The sequence below is a fragment of the Diadema setosum genome, chromosome 11 (genome assembly GCF_964275005.1).
Source record: "Diadema setosum chromosome 11, eeDiaSeto1, whole genome shotgun sequence".
NCBI lineage: Eukaryota > Metazoa > Echinodermata > Echinoidea > Diadematoida > Diadematidae > Diadema > Diadema setosum.
Window position 1 is genome coordinate 37644275 of NC_092695.1, and position 22505 is coordinate 37666779.

Sequence of the window (22505 nt, forward strand, 5' to 3'; positions counted from 1 at the left end):
TATATCTTCTTAGTTGAAAAATATGCAATATCATTATGTATGCCCCCCCCCCTTTTTTTGGGGGGGGGGGGTTGTGCATCTCATTTATATACTCAGATATGCATAATGTGTCATTTGTAATTAGATGGTGAATAAGCAATACATTATAGCGTATTAATGGATTTGCAATTTATTTTGATACAATGCACAAGATTTAAAGATTGTGTATTTTATATATTTTAGGTGATTATGACAATGTTTCCATTGCTCTAATTTTGATATAATTTATCATATAACTTTGATTCATTGATTGTGGGTATGCACACACGCACATCCACCCACCCCCACATGCACGCACAAACACACACACACACACACACATGCACACACACACACTCACACACACACACACACACACGCTCACACACACACACACACATACCCCAACACACACTCAACACACTTACCCCCTTTCCATACATACGCGCAAACAAGCACACATTCTCAAATACATAATTCAAGTTTCAATATTGATTTTGTTCCTGGTGCAATATATTATTTTTTGATCAAACATAGAGTACATTACATGGATTATTCTTCTTATAATATCTTTTATAATTATATTTTTATGCTTTCGTCATTAAGTTAGTTTATTTTTCATTGCTTTGAGTGTATTATACATTGTATATACACACTAGATATTGCCTTTTTCAATAATGATTATATCAAAGTTTATTATAGAAATATGTGCAATTATGCCATCATCTATATAAGCGTCTCTTTAAGTTTTCATTTGTTGATCTAGGGAGTATATAAATAGAAATGTAATTAGTAATTTGTAATTTGATGATTGAATTATGTTCATATTATTTTTTTTATTGTTTATCATTTATAGTGATAATTATTTTAGTAATAATTTTTTGTATATTTTAAGCTTTTTAATGTTTAAGTTAATATTTTCAGTTTTAGTTAAGTGTATTTTGTAGGAGATTCAATTTTCTTGTTGTTTTATATGAATTAATAATCATGATTGTATCTTTTATCTTTGTAAACATGTGCAATTCAGCCACTGGCTGCGATACATGATTGAATAAAACCTTTATTGAATTGAAAAAAAAAAATTGAATTGAGTCATCGCCGTAACAGGTACATTACGTGTGTGTGTGTGCGTGTGTGTGTGTGTGCGTGTGTATGTGTGTCTAATGGTGTGTGCGTGTAATTACATACAGTATGTTTGTGCCCGAAAAAAAAAAAGAGACGCGTCTATGAAATAACAATAATCTATTATAGCATGGACCTATTACACACATGGACTAGAAACGAAGGTCTTTCTTTGCTCCCATCATCACCGCCACCACCCGATTGCTTGGATAATGACGATTGTGCAATCGTGCATCGTCACTGACAAAAGAACCATTTCCCTTATTGCGGTCTTATTTTGGTGAGGTGCCTTTTCAGACTCAACTGCCTTTGAATAAACACCGATGAAAGGGAGCAGCAAACCCGAAAACACGACAGTTTTTCTGTCACAAATTAAAGACGAGACATGAAAACTCGTCACATTGAGGACGAGTTAGGTGATACGCTTGTGGTCATCAGATGACAGTCATCTGTGATCGACAAAGAAAAGAATGTGATATAGGCACCTTGAAGTTATATTGAGCGTGCATGCGAAACCGTTTCTGTAACCACTCGGCCACGGGTCATCCACGGAAATGGTAAGACAAAAAAACAACAACAATGTATAGATATAACAGGGGGAAAGTCAATGCCCACTCAACTAACGTGGCCGTGTGAACATCTATTGCATTGCTAGACGGAAAAGCGGCCTTGTAACGACTGAGGTCGCTATGCCATTTCTGGCAACTTGGGAAAAATACGTCCCGCAGACATAAAACCTATAATCGGGTGGTTTTGATACCTTGCCTTTAATCACAATTTTCAATGTAATGACGTCATCAAATTACAAAACAATGACATCGTCTTGAAAGACAATTGTTCAAAGTACAACACCTCAGTCGTCGTCATTACATACTATGATCGCTTTGACAAAGTCAACCTGCAAAATTTGCTGCAGTCGAAGCAATGTGGTCTCCAACACACAAAAAAGAGGGATATGGCGTGTGTGTGTCTCTCTGTGTGTGTATAGGTGCGTTTATATACGAACGTGATTTCTACATGGACGAATATGTAATACAAAATTGAAGAAAAAAAAAACAGTAAAGTATCTAAGTATTTTGTTTCGTGATCTTGTGGGGTTCGAACCCGCAACCTCACGTCTCTGAGAAGTCGCCTTTAACCACTCGGCCACACGTCTCGACGGGAAAATATGGGGAACGTTATGGACTTGAAAGACAGTTGTTCAATGTATAACACATTCATCGTACGTTGTCAGTTTGCTACTGACACGACAATCTACCACATGAAGATGAGGCAGGTATTAGTACCTGTATGAAATTATTATAGGCATGGTTATCAAATTGCCCTAAAATTTCCTTATAATTGCCTTATTTTTACACACAGTTATGCTATCCCTTTAAACTCGTCACAGTTTAATTAGAATCATTAACATCATACATTAGTACCTTATTCAGTTCCATAGCTGATCACGTTTGCTAATCAATTAAGATTAATTGTCTAGAATGTGTTATATGGCCAACCTGTATACACACGTATATACACACACACAATGCTAAATGTATGTATCAAACATCTGTAATACAACTTTGAACTAACTGTAGGAATTATCGCTGCACTTTAATATCATCCATACTTTTTATCACTATCTGAAACTCCACAAAAACCACTAAATGACAAATAATCATCAATACAGAAGACTGAATACCTTTTTAAAAATGTATAGCTTGTTACATGTATAAATCAGCACAAAGTAACCACGACTACATTGTGTTACTGAATTGATATGAACAAATTTCACTTTGTTAAATATACTATATCAGTTTGAAAAGCCCAGCCTGCAAAATTTTGCAGCAGTCGAAGTAATGCAGTCTCCAACGCAAAACAAAGGTATACTGTGTGAGTGTGTGCGTATAGGTGTGTTTACATGCAAACGTGATTTCTACATGGACGAAGGTGTAGTACTCCATTGAAGAAAAAAAGTAAAAAAAAAAATATTTTCTTTCGTGCTCTTGTGAGGATCGAACCCGTACGTGTGCAACCTCACGTTTCTAAGACGACGCCTCTAACCACTCGGCCATACGTCTCGACGAGAAAAGTAGAGGAACGTAAACTTATGTACGTGAAAGATGAATCAGGAATCGTTTGGTCCGCATTCCATTCTCATTTTCAGTTTTAAACTGCAAAATTGTCAACCTCATGAGAAGATTTCAAAGAACAAAATGCATGATTACTGCAGCTTATTGTCTCAGCTACAACATACTTAAATTTCAGAGGAAATGAAGCAAAATCAGCTGAGATAAAGGTGCTTAAACGTTGTCAAGTCAATGGATGGTTTTAAAAAAAATCACCTCCCATAGACATAACACGTAAACTTGTCCGATTTTGCATCTTTACTTTCAATCACAATTTAAAGTATGATGACGTCATCAAATTTCAAAACCATGACATAGACTTGAAAGGCAAATGTTTAAAGTACAACATATGTGAATTTGGGATAATATTGAGCTTAAACAACAGAGATACGAGCAAATGAATGTCAGAAACAGTACCTCAAAAAAATCAATTCCACTTTTTTTATTTAAAATGACGATATGATGACGTCATCGCGTTTTCCTGGCAATATTGATACTAGCAATGTTATTTACAATTCACATACTTTTGTAATATGCAATAGAAATATAGGGTCAACGGACGATTTAAAGAGCTATGGCTAAATAAACAAAGACATGTTTTTTCACTATATTTGCAGAAAGACGCGCACGTGGAATTTCAACTTTGACGCCAGTGCATTCCTTTGTTATAGGTCGAAATCGATCGAAAATCAATGGATGTTGTTACTCAAAGTATCAGGAATTCAAATCAGTCAAAAAAATTGCATTTTCATGTTGCTTACGCCCTCTGCGCGCGAAATTGCGCGGACGGACGCGCACGCGAGAAAATGTTTGAAACGCTTAAAATTGTCTGAAACTTCGAGATTTCCCATTGGGAAGTCGTTTTGAGCCTTTTAAAATTTTGACGCGCGCGTACGCGCGCGTAATGAAGACCTGGGTAACTAGCGTTAAAATGTAAGATAGAGCGTGACCTGAACTTCATGTCCACCGAAAATGATACAGAAATGACATCTAGTTATGAAGTTATGATCGATCATGTGACAAGGTCCGAAAATCACAAAATGGCGCCTAGATGACGTCATAGATATGTTACTGTCATGAAAACCTTATTGTGGCTAGATATTGTTATGAGACATGTTGACTGAAAATTTCATGTCATTCCGTAATGTCATTGTTGAGATATTGACGACACAAAATTGTCCAGAAAGAAAGAAGAATAAAAAAAAACGAGATATGAAACTCGTCAGACTGACGAGTTAGGTGATACGCTTGGGGTTATCAGATGTCGGTCATCTGTGATCGACAAAGAAAAGAATGTGATATAGACACCTTGAAGTTATAATTGAGTTTGCATGCAAAACCGTTTCCCTAACCTCTCGGCCACGGGACATCCACGGAAATGGTAAGGCAAAAAAGAAATGTATAGATATTACAGGGAGAAAAGTCAATGCCCACTCAACCAACGTGGCCGCGTGAACATGTATTGCATTGCTAGACGGAAATGCGGCCTTGTAACTACTGATGTCGCTATGCCATTTCTGGCAACTTGGGAAAAATACGTGCCGTAAACATAAAACCTATAATCGGCTGGTTTTGATACCTTGCCTTTAATCACAATTTTCAGTGTGATGACGTCATCAAAGTACAAAACAATGATGTGGTCTTGAAAGACAATTGTTCAAAGTACAACACCTTCGTCGTCGTCATTACATATTATGATCAGTTTGACAAAGTCAGCCTGCAAAATTTTGCAGCAGTCGAAGCAATATGGTCTCCAACACAAAAAAGAGGGATATGGTGTGTGTGTGTGTCTGTGTGTGTGTATAGGTGCGTTTATATACGAATGTGATTTCTACATGGACGATATATGTAATACAAAATTGAAGAAAAAAAAAAGTAAAATAGCTAAGTAATTTGTTTCGTGATCTTGTGGGGTTCGAACCCGCACGTGTGCAACCTCACGTCTCTGAGACGTCGCCTTTAACCACTCGGCCATACGTCTCGACGAGAAAAAAAAAAGAGGAACGTAAACTTATGTATGTGAAAGATGAATCAGGAATCGTTTTGTCCACATTCCATTCTCATTTTCAGTTTTAAACTGCAAAATTGTCAAACTAATAAGGAGATTTCAAAGAATAACATGCATGATTACTGCAGCTTATTGTCTCAGTTACCACACACTTAAGTTACAGAGGAAATGGAGCAAAATCATCTGAGATAAAGGTGCTTAAACGTTGTCAAGTTAATGCACATAAAAAAAATCACCTCCCATAGAGATAACACGTAAACTTGTCTGATTTTGAGTCTTTACCTTTAATAACAATTTCAAGTATGATGGTAAGTCTTCTTGAACCAAGAGTGTGGAACGCAAGCTTCTACGTGAAAGATGAATCATGACGATCACCCGTGACCGACACATCTTCAAAGGGATCAGTTATTAGAAGTGGAAGCCCTCGTGCCAAGCATATTGTCTCAGCAATTCCAAAGCAATGATACCCTTACATTTATGCATACCATAATTTCCCTCTGAAATCAATGGTAGGTATATTCATGTACAATTGCTTGCCTTGTCCATAAACTTTGCTTTACAAACTTTCAGTGAAACGTGTCATAACATAATTCTGTAACTCCATTAGCAGGGATTGACTTCATAAAGAAAGATATATCAAATTGAACGCTTAGCGCGTATAACTAAGGGGGATTTTAGCCTGATGCTCTGTTCTTCACTGCTCAGATACCAACAACACTCATTACCTACGGCTACGTATAGAGAAACAGCCATGACGAAAATAAGTTATTCCTTTTCTTTGGCAGATAGACACACAACCCCTTTAAACCACACTATAATTGACATGGAGGGACATGAAAAAGTTCATTACTACTACTGAACAGTGATGCCTTCTACTCATGTGGCACAAGATACCTCTATAGCAACATAAAACCTGTCTACAACTCCGTTATTGCGTCAAACAATAACATCCTGGAATTTCAAAGAGATGAGCGAGACGCCATACACCTGGCCTAGAGTTAATTCATTCAGTTGCCATTCCTGCTCCAGTTGAGTTATGCAAATTATTTTCCGACCTGTCTTGTGACAATATAACAGGAACAAACGTAGAGAAAAGGAAAGGGAAAAGGAAAGGTGGCAAGCGGGGCACTGTACCAAGGGCAATTTAAACAATACGTATGATAAATGAAGCAAATCCAACCTAGAGCCTCCGACAAAAAAAAAAGAGGAACTTGAGCGACTGTGTGTCGTGGGGTAGTATAATTGATAAGATAATACGATAAATGACATCGATCGGAATAAAGCTGAACTGCCAAAAGAAACACAAAGAAAGAGAGAGAAAAAAATGATAGCGTCCTGCGGGTCTCGAACATCTCGTCCTAAGGTAGTGCATAATGACCATGCAGCGCGCTAAGTGACTATAAAGCCACACGGCTGTACCGAAGATTGGATGTGAAATTTATCTTTAATCTTTATATATATATATATATATATATATATATATATATATATATTTATCTTAAATATTTATACCATATACAACATGAAAAAGTTCATTACTACTACTAAACAGTGATGCTTTCCATTCATGTGGCACAAGATACCTCTATAACAACATATAACCTGTCTACAACTTCGTTATTGGGTCAAACAATAACAACCTGGAATTTCAAAGAGATGAGCGAGACGCCATACACCTGGACTAGAGTTAATCAATTCAGCTCCCATTCCTGCAAGTTATTTAAACATACATGTTCCTACCTATCCTGTTACAGTATAACAATAACCAATGAAGAGAAAAGGAAAGAGCAAACGAAAGGTGGCAAGCGGGACACTGTAACAAGGGGCAATTTACAACATTAAGTGTGACAAAATTAATGAAGCAAACCCAATCTCCAAACTCCAATACAAAACAAGGGAAATAGAGCAGCCGTGTTCACGGGTTACGTACACTTGATAAAGTAATACGATAAATGACATCGGAGTAAAGCTGAACTGCCGAAAAAAAAAAAGAGAAAAAAAAGAAAGAACGGATAAAAGTCCTGCGGGAGTCGAACCTCTCGCCTTCCGGTATGGCGTTATGAACAACCAGCGCGCTAACCGATTATGCCACATGGCTGTCCTGAAGATCGAGTGCGAAACTTAAATCTAAATACTATCGTGACAGTGTTGACTTGTGATGGCGCTATTCAACTTCCCACAAGTGGCAGCGTGGATTCGATCAATATACAGTTGCAAAGAAAAATTGGGAATCGTTCCGTACAGATTGCATTCTCATTTTCAGTTTTAAATTGCAAAATTGTCAACCTGATGAGGAGATTTGAAAACATAAAATGCATGATTACTAAAGCTTGTTGTCTCAGCTACAACATATTTATGTTTCAGAGGAAATGGAGTAAAATCAGATGAGGTAAAGGTGCTTAAACGTTGTCAAGTCAATGCATGGTTTAAAAAAAAATCACCTCCCATAGACATAACACGTAAACTTGTCTGATTTTGAGTCTTTACCTTTAATCACAATTTCTAGTATGATGACGTCATCATATTTCAAAACCATCACATGGCCTTGAAAGGCAAATGTTCAAAGTGCAACATATCTGAATTTGGGGTAATATTGAGCTTAAACAACAGAGATACGAGCAAATGAATGTCAGAAACAGTACCTCAAAAAAATCAATTCCACTTTTTTGATTTAAAATGACGATATGATGACGTCATCGCGTATTCCTGGCAATACTGATACTTGGAATGTTACTTACAATTCATATACTTTTGTAATATGCAATAGAAATATAGGGTCAACGGACGATTTAAAGAGCTATGGCGAAATAAACAAAGACATGTTTTTTCACTATATTTGCAGAAAGACGCGCACGCGGAATTACAACTTTGACGCCAGTGCATTCCTTAGTTATAGGTCGAAATCGATCGGAAATCAATGGATATTGTTACTCCAAGTATAAGGAATCCAAATCAGTCAAAAAAATTGCATTTTCATGTTGCTTACGGGCTCTGCGCGCGAAATTGCGCGGACGGACGCGCACGCGAGAAAATGTTTGAAACGCTTAAAATTGTCTGAAACTTCGAGATTTCCCATTGGGAAGTCGTTTTGAGTCTTTTAAAATTTTGACGCGCGCTTACGCGCGCGTAATGATGACCTGTGTAACTAGCGTTAAAAAGTAAGATAGAGCGTGACCTGAACTTCATGTCCACCGAAAATGATACAGAAATGACATCTAGTTATGAAGTTATGATCGATCACGTGACAAGGTCCGAAAATCACAAAATGGCGCCTAGATGACGTCATAGATATGTTACTGTCATGAAAACCTTATTGTGGCTAGATTTTGTCATGAGACATGTTGACTGAAAATGTCATGTCATTCTTGAGATATTGACGACACAAAATTGTCCAGAAAGAAAGAAGAATAAAAAAAAACGAGATATGAAACTCGTCACATTGAAGACGAGTTAGGTGATACGCTTGGGGTCATCAGATGTCGGTCATCCGTGATCGACAAAGAAAAGAATGTAATATAGCACCTTGAAGTTATAATGAGATACTTAGTTGAACTTTTTGGGGGGCCTACATTTATTATTCAGATCACATTTGTTTTTCTGTCACACAAACTATGTGGAAATTCTGTGCGTGTACGACTAAGTCGATTTACGGACTTTTTGAGCCTCAATTGCGCGGCCGAGCCCCGCAATTTAGTCCATTTACACTGCCGGGCTCGGCCGCGCTTTTGATTCAAACCTTTCAATATTTTGTCGTAGTGGCGCTCTACTTGTAAACAAACGCAATTTGGTATTGTCTGGTTTTCAGATCCTTTGGCAACTGAATTCCGTGGCGACGAAGTCGCCGTTCGGGCAAAGGCCTTTGCCGAAGGAGAAAATCCTTTGCAGGACAAAACCACCTTAAACTATACTAGTTTTCGACGTTGAAGTGGTTAATATCCTGAATAGCGAAATAGTACAGGCGAGTGTTTGGAAGCCACAATAAAATTGGCCGCGCATTTAGCCCAGTTTGCGTTTACACTGAGAAAAAGGCCGGGCGCGACCGCGGCTCAGCCGCGGCCGAGACCACATTAGCGTGGCCTAATGCGAGGCCATTTTGGCCCCGCATTTGGCCTTTTGCGCGTTTACACCGAAATGAAGGCGGTCTCGGCGCGGCCGAGCCGCGGCCGAACCTCGCACTGTAAACGGGATCCAAGTGATCCTCGGCACGTACAAATAAAACATGACAATTAAGTGTTTATAACCATCCTGGCTTTAACAGTGGCCTTTTAAAATATGACCTTTGACCATTATTTACATAACCAATATGACTCCCTCTCATCTTGCTATCATAGTGATCAGTTCAAAGAGCTCTTACAGCTATATACAAGCCTGTGAGATTTACAAGCAGTAAATCCAATGAAGCCTCCGATACAAAACAAGGGATATAGAGCAAGTGAGTCTGTTTACATGAGAATGTGATTTATACCTGGACGAAAGTGATATCTCAATTAAAGAGAAAAGGGCAAAAGAAAAACGGGCCAAACGTACGGCTCCAGCGAAAGAGACATCGCCTTTAACCATGTAACTATAGGTCTCCTCCAACTAAGAGTACACTTCGAACGTAAGCTTATACGTGAATGATAATTTATGACGATCTCACATGATCGACACACATTCATAGGGGACAGTTAGAAGTGGAAGGTATGCTTAATCGTTTCATTAATTCCTAATCAATGACAATCCTACTATAGGCATGTCATAATTTCTCATCTAAAATCAATGGCCTATAGGACTCATGCACCATTACTTGTATCGTGCATATACTTTGTTTTTTAAGCTTTGAGTGAAACGTGTCATAACATAATTCTGTAATTCCATCAGCAGTGATTGACATAATAAAGAAGAAAGATATATCACCGTATTGAACGCTTAGAATCTAACCGGGGGAGGGGGGTATTATAGCATAATACTCGGTTCTTTACTGGCCAGATGCCAACAACACCCATCACCCACGGCTACGCATAGAGAAACAGCCATGGCGAAAATAAAACTTTGCTTTCTCATAGGCACAATGACACAAAACCCCATCAAACACACTTTTATTGGCAGGGATGGACATGAAAAAGTTCATTACTAATACTAAACAGCGTATGCATTCCATTCATGTGGAGCGAGATACCTCTATAGCAACATAAAGCCTGTCTTCAACTCCGTTGATCGAACAATGACAACCTGAAATTTCAAAGAGATGAGCGAGACGCTATATACACCTGGCCTAGAGTTGATTTATTCAGTTCTCATTCCTACTTCAAGTTGGGTTATGTCATTGTAATCATTCCCATCTGCAGTATAACAAATCCAAAATGAGGGAAAAGGGGAGAGAAAAACGAGAGGTGGCAAAAGAAAAAATGCATGCACAACTGCAATCCACATCATTGCGTGTGACAAGTGAAGCAAATGTATTAGTTGTTATAGCAGTGTTTTATGAGCATAAACAGGCAAATTGCTTTATAGACAGACAATGTCAAATTTAAAAACAATCAATTTAATGTCAGAGTGATGGTAAACAAGATGCATTGAAACTGTAACTAAATCGCTGCTCTTTTACTCGGTCACGGAACGTCCAACTTTATATCCAACAAAAAAAAAATGTTAGGGGAAAGAAACAAATTTAGATATAACATTCTTAAATTAAAAACAAGGAAAAGAAAATGTCCACGTCAGGATTAAAAAAAAAAAACTCCGCACGAACATGCATTATATTCTAGATGGGAATACGGTCTTGATGCAAAGGTCCAATGATTGTCTCATTACTTTAAAAGCAATCTATGGTTCCCTTACCATCACCAGTACCACACCACAACGACGTCTCTAAAATCAATGGTAGCACATTTATCATTGCATCGTGCATTAACTCCCTTTTCCTAAACTACCAGTGGAACGTGTCATATTATTGTGTATTTCGATCAGTAGTGACTGACTTTGAAGAAGAAAGATAATGCAAAAAATTGAACGCTTACCACATTACTTATAGGGCTATTCCAGTTTGGTACTGATCTGTTCTATTCTCCCAAATGCCAACAACATATGTCACCTATGGCTAAACTAGTGAAACAGCCATGACGAAAATAAACGACAGAGAACCCCGTCATAATCACTACGCTTGGAAAGGTGTTGCCCAAAATTCCTCATTATGAAGCAATATCAAGTCACTTCCTTCCCTGCCTGTCTTTAACTCCGTTATTTGGTCAAACAATAACAACCTGGAATTCCAAAGAGATCAGCGAGACGCCATGCACCTGGACTAGAGTTAATTAATTCAGTTCCCATTCCTGTTAGTTATGTAAATGTACACGTTCCTAAATATCCTGCTACAGTATAACAAGAACAAATGAAGAGAAAAGGAAAGAGAAAACGAATGGTGGCAAGCGGGGCACTGTTTCAAGGGGCAATTTACAACATTACGTGTGACAAAATTAATGAAGCAAACCCAACCTCCAAACTCCAATACAAAACAAGGGAAATAGAGTGGCTGTGTTCATGACATCAGTGTGAAGCTGAACTGCTGAAAAAAAAAAGAAAAAAGAAATAAAAGGAAAAAGTCTTGCGGGACTCGATTAACTTCTCTCCTTCCGGTCGAGCATTATAAACACGCAGCGTGCTAAGCGATTCTGCCACACGGAAGATCCGAAGATCCTGTGCGAAACTTAAATCTATCTATGTATGCTATACACAACACAAATTTACATTGATATTCAGTTTTTTGGCGATATACGTAAAGTGACTGATAGCGCTATTCAACTTCCCACGAGTGGCCGCGAGGATTCGATCAATATACAGTTGCAAAGATAAATCGGGAATCGTTTCGACCAGATTCCATTCTCATTTTCAGTGATCGACAGCGAAAATAATGTTAAGTTGCGACTTGAAGTAATATTGAGAAATATTCGTGAAGTCCAATTCTTTATACAGTCCTACATAATTCAGATGAAATTGTTTCTGTCATGCAACCAATTGAAAATTTCGTGTGGTGTCACCGTGTCCAAGTAAGTTGATTGGAAATGATATGTGAATGAATATTTACCAATAGGTCTTCATATTGTTAAAAAAAAATCAAGCATGGCCATGCTGTCTTTTAAGAGTCATCTTCACTTTGTAATTTCAAGTCCAAGTTGCCAGTCAAAGCAATGTGGTCTCCAACACAAAACAAAGGGATATTGTGTGTTTGTGTGTGTGTGTGTGCCTGTGTGTGTGTACGTTTACATGAAAATGTGCTTTCTACATGGACGAAGGTGAATACTCCATAAAAAAAAGATATACGTATTTTGTTTCGTGCTCTTATGGTGTTCGAACCCGTACGTGTGCAACCTCACGTCTCTTGTGACGTCGCCTTTATCCTCTCGGCCATGTACGTCTTGACGAGAAAATATGAGGAACGTAAGCTTATATGTGAAAGATGATTCAGGAATCGTTTGGTCCACATTCCATTCTCATTTTCAGTTTTTAGCTGCAAAATTATCAACCTGACGAGGAGATTTGAAAAAAATAAAATGCATGATCACTGCAGCTTATTGTCTCAGCTACCACATACATAAGTTTCAGAGGAAATGGAGCAAAATCAGCTGAGATAAAGGTGCTTAAACGTTGTCAAGTCAATGCATGGTTAAAAAAAAAATCACCTCCCATAGACATAACACGTCAACTTGTCTGATTTTGAGTCTTTACCTTTAATCACAATTTGAAGTATGATGGTAAGTCTTCTCGAACGAAGAGTGTGGAACGGAAGCTTCTACGTGAAAGATGAATCATGACGATCACCCGTGACCGACACATCTTCAAAGGGATCAGTTATTAGAAGTGGAAGCCCTCGTGCCAAGATATTGTCTCAGCAATTCCAAAGCAATGATACCCTTACATTTAGGTATACCATAATTTCCCTCTGAAATCAATGGTATTATTCATGTACAATTGCTTGCCTTGTCCATAAACTTTGCTTTACAAACTTTCAGTGCAATGTGTCATAACATAATTCTGTAACTTCATTAGCAGTGATTGACTACATAAATAAAGATAATATCAAATTGAACGCTTAGCGCGTATAACTAAGGGGGATTTTAGCCTGATGCTCTGTTCTTCACTGCTCAGATACCAACAACACTCCTCACCTACGGCTACGTATAGAGAAACAGCCATGACGAAAATAAGTTTTTCTTTTTCTTTAGCAGATAGACACACAACCCCTTTAAACACACTATAATTGACATGGAGGGACAAGAAAAGGTTCATTACTACTACTAAACAGTGATGCCTTCTACTCATGTGGCACAAGATACCTCTATAGCAACATAAAACCTGTCTACAATTCCGTTCTTGGGTCAAACAATAACAACCTGGAATTTCAAAGAGATGAGCGAGACGCCATACACCTGGCCTAGAGTTAATCTATTCAGTTGCCATTCGTGCTCCAGTTGAGTTAGAGAGAAAAAAAAAATAATAGCGTCCTGCGGGTCTCGAAGGTAGTGCACAATGACCATGGAGCGCGCTAAGCGACTATAAAGCCACACGGCTGTCCCGAAGATTGGATGTGAAATTCATATCTTTATATCATTTACAACATGAAAAGGTTCATTACTACTACTAAACAGTGATGCCTTCCATTTATGACAACCTGAAATTTCAAAGAGATGAGCGAGACGCCATACACCTGGACTAGAGTTAATCAATTCAGCTCCCATTCCTGCCAGTTATCTAGACGTACATGTTCCTACCTATCCTGTTACAATATAACAAGAGCCAATGAAGAGAAAAGGAAAGAGCAAACGAAAGGTGGCAAGCGGGACACTGTAACAAGGGGCAATTTACAACATTAAGTGTGACAAAATTAATGAAGCAAACCCAATGTCCAAACTCCAATACAAAACAAGGGAAATAGAGCAGCCGTGTTCACGGGTTACGTACACTTAATAAAATAATATGATAAATGACATCGGAGTAAAGCTGAATTGCCGAAAAAAAAAGAAAAAGAAAAAACGGGAAAAATCCTGCGGGAGTCGAACTTCTCTCCTTCCGGTATGGCATTATGAACACTCAGCGCGCTAAGCGATTACGCCACACGGCTGTCCTGAAGACCGAGTGCGAAACTTAAATGTATAATAATACTGTCGTGACTGGTTGACTTGTGATGGCGCTATTCAACTTCCCACAAGTGGCAGCGTGGATTCGATCAATATACAGTTGCAAAGATAAATTGGGAATCGTTCTGTACAGATTGCATTCTCATTTTCAGTTTTAAACTACAAAATTATCAACCTAATGAGGAGATTTGAAAACATAAAATGCACGATTACTAAAGCTTATTGTCTCAGCTACAACATACGTATGTTTCAGAGGAAATGGAGCAAAATCAGATGAGGTAAAGGTGCTTAAACGTTGTCAAGTCAATGCATGGTTTAAAAAAAAAAATCACCTCCCATAGACATAACACGTAAACTTGTCTGATTTTGAGTCTTTACCTTTAATCACAATTTCTAGTATGATGACGTCATTATATTTCAAAACCATCACATGGACTTGAGAGGCAAATGTTCAAAGTACAACATATCTGAATTTGGGATAATATTGAGCTTAAACAACAGAGATACGAGCAAATGAATGTCTGAAAGAGTACCTGAAAAAAATCAATTCCACTTTTTTTATTTAAAATGACGATATGATGACGTCATCGCGTATTCCTGGCAATATTGATACTTGGAATGTTATTTACAATTCATATACTTTTGTAATATGCAATAGAAATATAGGGTCAACGGACGATTTAAAGAGCTATGGCGAAATAAACAAAGACATGTTTTTTCACTATATTTGCAGAAAGACGCGCACGCGGAATTACAACTTTGACGCCAGTGCATTCCTTTGTTATAGGTCGAAATCGATCGGAAATCAATGGATATTGTTACTCCAAGTATAAGGAATCCAAATCAGTCAAAAAAATTGCATTTTCATGTTGCTTACGGGCTCTGCGCGCGAAATTGCGCGGACGGACGCGCACGCGAGAAAATGTTTGAAACGCTTAAAATTGTCTGAAACTTCGAGATTTCCCATTGGGAAGTCGTTTTGAGTCTTTTAAAATTTTGACGCGCACTTACGCGCGCGTAATGATGACCTGTGTAACTAGCGTTAAAAAGTAAGATAGAGCGTGACCTGAACTTCATGTCCACCGAAAATGATACAGAAATAACATCTAGTTATGAAGTTATGATCGATCACGTGACAAGGTCCGAAAATCACAAAATGGCGCCTAGATGACGTCATAGATATGTTACTGTCATGAAAACCTTATTGTGGCTAGATTTTGTCATGAGACATGTTGACTGAAAATGTCATGTCATTCCGTAATGTCATTATTGAGATATTGACGACACAAAATGTGGCAGAAAGAAAGAAGAATAAAAAACGAGACATGAAAACTCGTCACATTGAGGACGAGTTAGGTGATACGCTTGTGGTCATCAGATGACAGTCATCTGTGATCGACAAAGAAAAGAATGTGATATAGGCACCTTGAAGTTATATTGAGCGTGCTTGCGAAACCGTTTTTGTAACCACTCGGCCACGGGTCATCCACGGAAATGGTAAGACAAAAAAAAAACAACAATGTATAGATATAACAGGGGGAAAGTCAATGCCCACTCAACTAACGTGGCCGTGTGAACATCTATTGCATTGCTAGACGGAAAAGCGGCCTTGTAACGACTGAGGTCGCTATGCCATTTCTGGCAACTTGGAAAAAATACGTCCCGCAGACATAAAACCTATAATCGGCTGGTTTTGATACCTTGCCTTTAATCATAATTTTCAGTGTAATGACGTCATCAAATTAATAAACAATGACATCGTCTTGAAAGACAATTGTTCAAAGTACAACACCTCAGTCGTCGTCATTACATACTATGATCGGTTTGACAAAGTCAACCTGGAAAAGTTTGCTGCAGTCGAAGCAATGTGGTCTCCAACACACAAAGAAGAGGGATATGGCGTGTGTGTGTGTCTGTGTGTGTGTATAGGTGCGTTTATATACGAACGTGATTTCTACATGGACGAATATGTAATACAAAGTTGAGGAAAAAAACAGTAAATAGCTAAGTATTTTGTTTCGTGATCTTGTGGGGTTCGAACCCGGAACCTCACGTCTCTGAGACGTCGCCTTTAACCATTCGGCCATACGTCTCGACAAGAAAATATGGGGAACATTATGGACTTGAAAGACAGTTGTTCAATATATAACACATTCATCGTACGTTGTCAGTTTGCTATTGACATGACGATCTATCACATGAATATGAGGCAGGTATTATAACCTGTATGAAATTATTATAGGCATGGTTATGAAATTCCCCTAAAATTTCCTTATAATTGCCTTATTTTTACACACAGTTATGCTATCCCTTTAAACTCGTCACAGTTTAATTAGAATCATTAACATCATACATTAGTACCATATTCAGTTCCATAGCTGATCACGTTTGCTAATTAATTAGGATTAATTGTCTAGAATGTGTCATATGGCCAACCTGTATACACACGTATACACACACACACACAATGCTAAATGTATGTATCAAACATCTGTAACACAACTTTGAACTTACTGTAGGAATTATCGCTGCACTTATCATTCATACTTTTTATCACCATCTGAAACTCCACAAAAACCACTAATTGACAAATAATCATCAATACAGAAGACTGACTTAAAGGAACAATGCAAATACCTTTTTTACAATGTATAGCTTGTTACATGTGTAAATCAGCACAAAGTAACCACGACTACATTGTGTTACTGAATTGATATGAACAAATTTCATTTTGTTACAATATACTATGTCAGTTTAAAAAGCCCAGCCTGCAAAATTTTGCAGCAGTCGAAGTAATGCAGTCTCCAACGCAAAACAAAGGTATACTGTGTGAGTGTGTGCGTATAGGTGTGTTTACATGCAAACGTGTTTTCTACATGGACGAAGGTGTAGTACTCCATTGAAGAAAAAAAAAAGTTAAAAAAAATAATTATTTTCTTTCGTGCTCTTGTGAGGATCGAACCCGTATGTGTGCAACCTCATGATTTCTGAGACGACGCCTCTAACCGCTCGGCCATTCGTCTCAACGAGAAAATTAGAGGAACGTAAACTTATGTACGTGAAAGATGAATCAGGAATCGTTTCGTCCGCATTCCATTCTCATTTTCAGTTTTAAATTGCAAAATTGTCAACCTCATGAGGATATTTCAAAGAATAAAATGCATGATTACTGCAGCTTATTGTCACAGCTACAACATACTTAAGTTTCAGAGGAAATGAAGCAAAATCAGCTGAGATAAAGGTGCTTAAACGTTGTCAAGTCAATGCATGGTTTCTAAAAAAATCACCTCCCATAGACATAACACGTAAACTTGTCCGATTTTGCGTCTTTACATTTAAACACAATTTAAAGCATGATGACGTCATCAAGTTTCAAATCTATGACATGGACTTGAAAGGTAAATGTTCAAAGTACAACATATCTGAATTTGGGATAATATTGAGCTTAAACAACAGAGATACGAGCAAATGAATGTCAGAAACAGTACCTTAAAAAAAATCAATTCCACTTTTTTGATTTCAGATGATGATATGATGACGTCATAATGTATTCATGGAGATATTGATACTTGAAACGTTATTTCCAATTCATATGTTTTTCTAATATGCAATAAAAACATAGGGTAACCAGACGTTTTAAAGAGCTATGGCGAAATAAACAAAGACATGTTTTTCGCTATATTTGCACATAGACGCGCACACGAAATTTCAACTTTGACGCCAACGCATTCCTTTGTTATAGGTCAAAATTGATCGGAAATCAAAGGATATTATTGCTTAATGTATCAGGAATCCAAATCTGTCAAAAAATGTGCATTTTCATTTTGTCTACGCGCACTACGCGCGAAAATGTGCGGACGGACGCGAACGCGCGAAACGCTTAAAATTGTCTGAAACTTCGAGATTTCCCATTGGTAAGTTGTTTTGAGCCTTTTAAAAGTTTGACGCGCGCGTACGCGCCCGTAATAATGTCCTAGGTAATTAGCATTAAAATGTAAGATAGAGCGTGACCTGAACTTAATGTCCACCGAAAATGATACAGAAATGACCTTTAGTTATGAAGTTATGATCGATCATGTAACATGGTCCGAAAATCACAAAATGGCGCCTAGATGACGTCATAGATATGTTACTGTCATGAAAACCTTATTGTGGCTAGATTTTGTCATGAGACATGTTCCCTGAAAATGTCATGTTATTCCGTAATGTCATTCTTGAGATATTGATGACACAAAATTGTCCAGAAAGAAAGAAGAACGAGACATGAAAACTCGTCACAATGAGGACGAGTTAGGTGATACGCTTGTGGTCATCAGATGACGGTCATCTGTGATCGACAAAGAAAAGAATGTGATATAGGCACCTTGAAGTTATATTGAGCGTGCATGCGAAACCGTTTCTGTAACCACTCGGCCACGGGTCATCCACGGAAATGGTAAGACAAAAAAAAAACAAAAAAACAATGTATAGATATAACAGGGGGAAAGTCAATGCCCACTCAACTAACGTGGCCTGGTGAACATCTATTGCATTGCTAGACGGAGAAGCGGCCCTGTAACGACTGAGGTCACTATGCCATTTCTGGCAACTTGGGAAAAATACGTCCGGCAGACATAAAACCTATAATCGACTGGTTTTGATACCTTGCCTTTAATCACAATTTTCAGTGTAATGACGTCATCAAATTACAAAACAATGACATCGTCTTGAAAGACAATTGTTCAAAGTACAACACCTCAGTCGTCGTCATTACATACTATGATCGGTTTGACAAAGTCAACCTGCAAAATGTTGCTGCAGTCGAAGCAATGTGGTCTCCAACACACAAAAAAGAGGGATATGGCGTGTGTGTGTGTCTCTGTGTGTGTATAGGTGCGTTTATATACGAACGTGATTTCTACATGGACGAATATGTAATACAAAATTGAAGAAAAAAAGTAAAATAAAAAAAAAATGTTTCGTGATCTTGTGGGGTTCGAACCCGCAATCTCACGTCTCTGAGACGGCGCCTTTAACCACTCGGCCATACGTCTCGACGAGAAAATATGGGGAACGTAAGCTTATGTATGTGAAAGATACATGGGGAATCGTTTTGTCCACATTCCATTTTCATTTTCAGTTTTAAACTGCAAAATTGTCAATCTGATGAGGAGATTTCAAAGAATAAAATGCATGATTACTGCAGCTTATTGTCTCAGCTACAACATATTAAAGTTTCAGAGGAAATGAAGCAAAATCAGCTGAGATAACGGTGCTTAAACGTTGTTAAGTCAATAGATGCTTTTTTAAAAAATCACCTCCCATAGACAATACACGTAAACTTGTCCGATTTTGCGTCTTTACCTTTAATCACAATTTAAGGTATGATGACGTCATCAAATATCAAAAGCATGACATGGACTTAAAAGGCAAATGTTCAAAGTACAACATATCTGAATTTTGGATAATATTGAGCTTAAACAACAGAGATACGAGCAAATGAATGTCAGAAACAGTACCTTAAAAAATTAATTCCACTTTTTTGATTTCAGATGACGATATGATGACGTCATATTGTAATTATGGAAATAATGATACTTGAAACGTTATTTTCAATTCATATGCTTTTGTAATATGCAATAAAAACATAGGGTCACCTGACGTTTTAAAGAGCTATGGCGAAATAAACAAAGACATGTTTTTTCACTATATTTGCACATAGATGCGCACGCGAAATTTCAACTTTGACGCCAGTGCATTGCTTTGTTATTTGTCAAAATCGATCAGAAATCAATGGATATTGTTACTCAAAGTATCAGGAATCCAGATCAGTCAAAAAATGTGCATTTTCATGTTACTGACGCGCTGTGCGCGCGAAAATGCGCGGACGGACGCGCACGCGCAAAATTGTTTGAAACGCTTAAAATTGTCTGAAACTTCGAGATTTCCCATTGGAAAGTTGTTTTGAGCCTTTTAAATGTTTGACGCGCGCTTACGCGTCCTAGATGACGTCCTAGGTAATTAGCATCAGAGAAAGAAAGATAGAGCGTGACCTGAACTTTATGTCCTCAAAAACTGATACAGAAAGGACCTTTAGTTATGAAGTTATGATCGATCATGTAACATGGTCCGAAAATCACAAAATGGCGCCTAGATGACGTCATAGATACGTTACTGTCATGAAAACCTTATTGTGGCTAGATATTGTCATGAGACATGTTGACTGAAAATGTCATGTTACTCCGTAATGTCATTCTTGAGATATTGACGACACAAAATAGGCCAGAAAGAAAGAAGAATAAGAAACGAGATATGAAACTCGTCACACTGAAGACGAGTTAGGTGATACGCTTGGGGTCATCAGATGTCGGTCATCCGTGATCGACAAAGAAAAGAATGTAATATAGCACCTTGAAGTTATAATGAGATACTTAGTTGAACTTTTTTGGGGGCCTACATTTATTATTCAGATCACATTTGTTTTTCTGTCACACAAACTATGTGGAAATTCTGTGCGTGTACGACTAAGTCGATTTACGGACTTTTTGAGCCTCAATTGCGCGGCCGAGACCCGCAATTTAGTCCATTTACACTGCCGGGCTCGGCCGCGCTTTTGATTCAAACCTTTCAATATTTTGTCGTAGTGGCGCTCTACTTGTAAACAAACGCAATTTGGCATTGTCTGGTTTTCAGATCCTTTGGCAACTGAATTCCGTGGCGACGAAGTCGCCGTTCGGGCAAAGGCCTTTGCCGAAGGAGAAAATCCTTTGCAGGACAAAACCACCTTAAACTATACTAGTTTTCGACGTTGAAGTGGTTAATATCCTGAATAGCGAAATAGTACAGGCGAGTGTTTGGAAGCCACAATAAAATTGGCCGCGCATTTAGCCCAGTTTGCGTTTACACTGAGAAAAAGGCCGGGCGCGACCGCGGCTCAGCCGCGGCGGAGACCACATTTGCGTGGCCTAATGCGAGGCCATTTTGGCCCCGCATTTGGCCTTTTGCGCGTTTACACCGAAATGAAGGCGGTCTCGGCGCGGCCGAGCCGCGGCCGAACCTCGCACTGTAAACGGGATCCAAGTGATCCTCGGCACGTACAAATAAAACATGACAATTAAGTGTTTATAACCATCCTGGCTTTAACAGTGGCCTTTTAAAATATGACCTTTGACCATTATTTACATAACCAATATGACTCCCTCTCATCTTGCTATCATAGTGATCAGTTCAAAGAGCTCTTACAGCTATATACAAGCCTGTGAGATTTACAAGCAGTAAATCCAATGAAGCCTCCGATACAAAACAAGGGATATAGAGCAAGTGAGTCTGTTTACATGAGAATGTGATTTATACCTGGACGAAAGTGATATCTCAATTAAAGAGAAAAGGGCAAAAGAAAAACGGGCCAAACGTACGGCTCCAGCGAAAGAGACATCGCCTTTAACCATGTAACTATAGGTCTCCTCCAACTAAGAGTACACTTCGAACGTAAGCTTATACGTGAATGATAATTTATGACGATCTCACATGATCGACACACATTCATAGGGGACAGTTAGAAGTGGAAGGTGTGCTTAATCGTTTCATTAATTCCTAATCAATGACAATCCTACTATAGGCATGTCATAATTTCTCATCTAAAATCAATGGCCTATAGGACTCATGCACCATTACTTGTATCGTGCATATACTTTGTTTTTTAAGCTTTGAGTGAAACGTGTCATAACATAATTCTGTAATTCCATCAGCAGTGATTGACATAATAAAGAAGAAAGATATATCACCGTATTGAACGCTTAGAACCTAACCGGGGGAGGGGGGTATTATAGCATAATACTCGGTTCTTTACTGGCCAGATGCCAACAACACCCATCACCCACGGCTACGCATAGAGAAACAGCCATGGCGAAAATAAAACTTTGCTTTCCATAGGCACAATGACACAAAACCCCATCAAACACACTTTTATTGGCAGGGATGGACATGAAAAAGTTCATTACTAATACTAAACAGCGTATGCATTCCATTCATGTGGAGCGAGATACCTCTATAACAACATAAAGCCTGTCTTCAACTCCGTTGATCGAACAATGACAACCTGAAATTTCAAAGAGATGAGCGAGACGCTATATACACCTGGCCTAGAGTTAATTT

At 38.3% G+C, this 22505-nt stretch overlaps 3 protein-coding genes across 3 annotated transcripts in view; 1 reads left to right on the forward strand and 2 right to left on the reverse strand.

Annotated features, from left to right (window-relative positions):
• LOC140235513 (microsomal glutathione S-transferase 2-like) overlaps positions 1 to 22505 on the reverse strand; it is a 245675-nt gene that overhangs the window by 162688 nt on the left and 60482 nt on the right. The gene's annotated exons all lie outside the window — the stretch shown is intronic.
• The window catches only part of LOC140235475 (UDP-glucuronosyltransferase 2C1-like), a 214040-nt gene that overhangs the window by 78350 nt on the left and 113185 nt on the right, over positions 1 to 22505 (forward strand). The gene's annotated exons all lie outside the window — the stretch shown is intronic.
• Positions 1 to 22505, reverse strand: part of LOC140234890 (UDP-glucuronosyltransferase 2C1-like) — a 146313-nt gene that overhangs the window by 31179 nt on the left and 92629 nt on the right. The gene's annotated exons all lie outside the window — the stretch shown is intronic.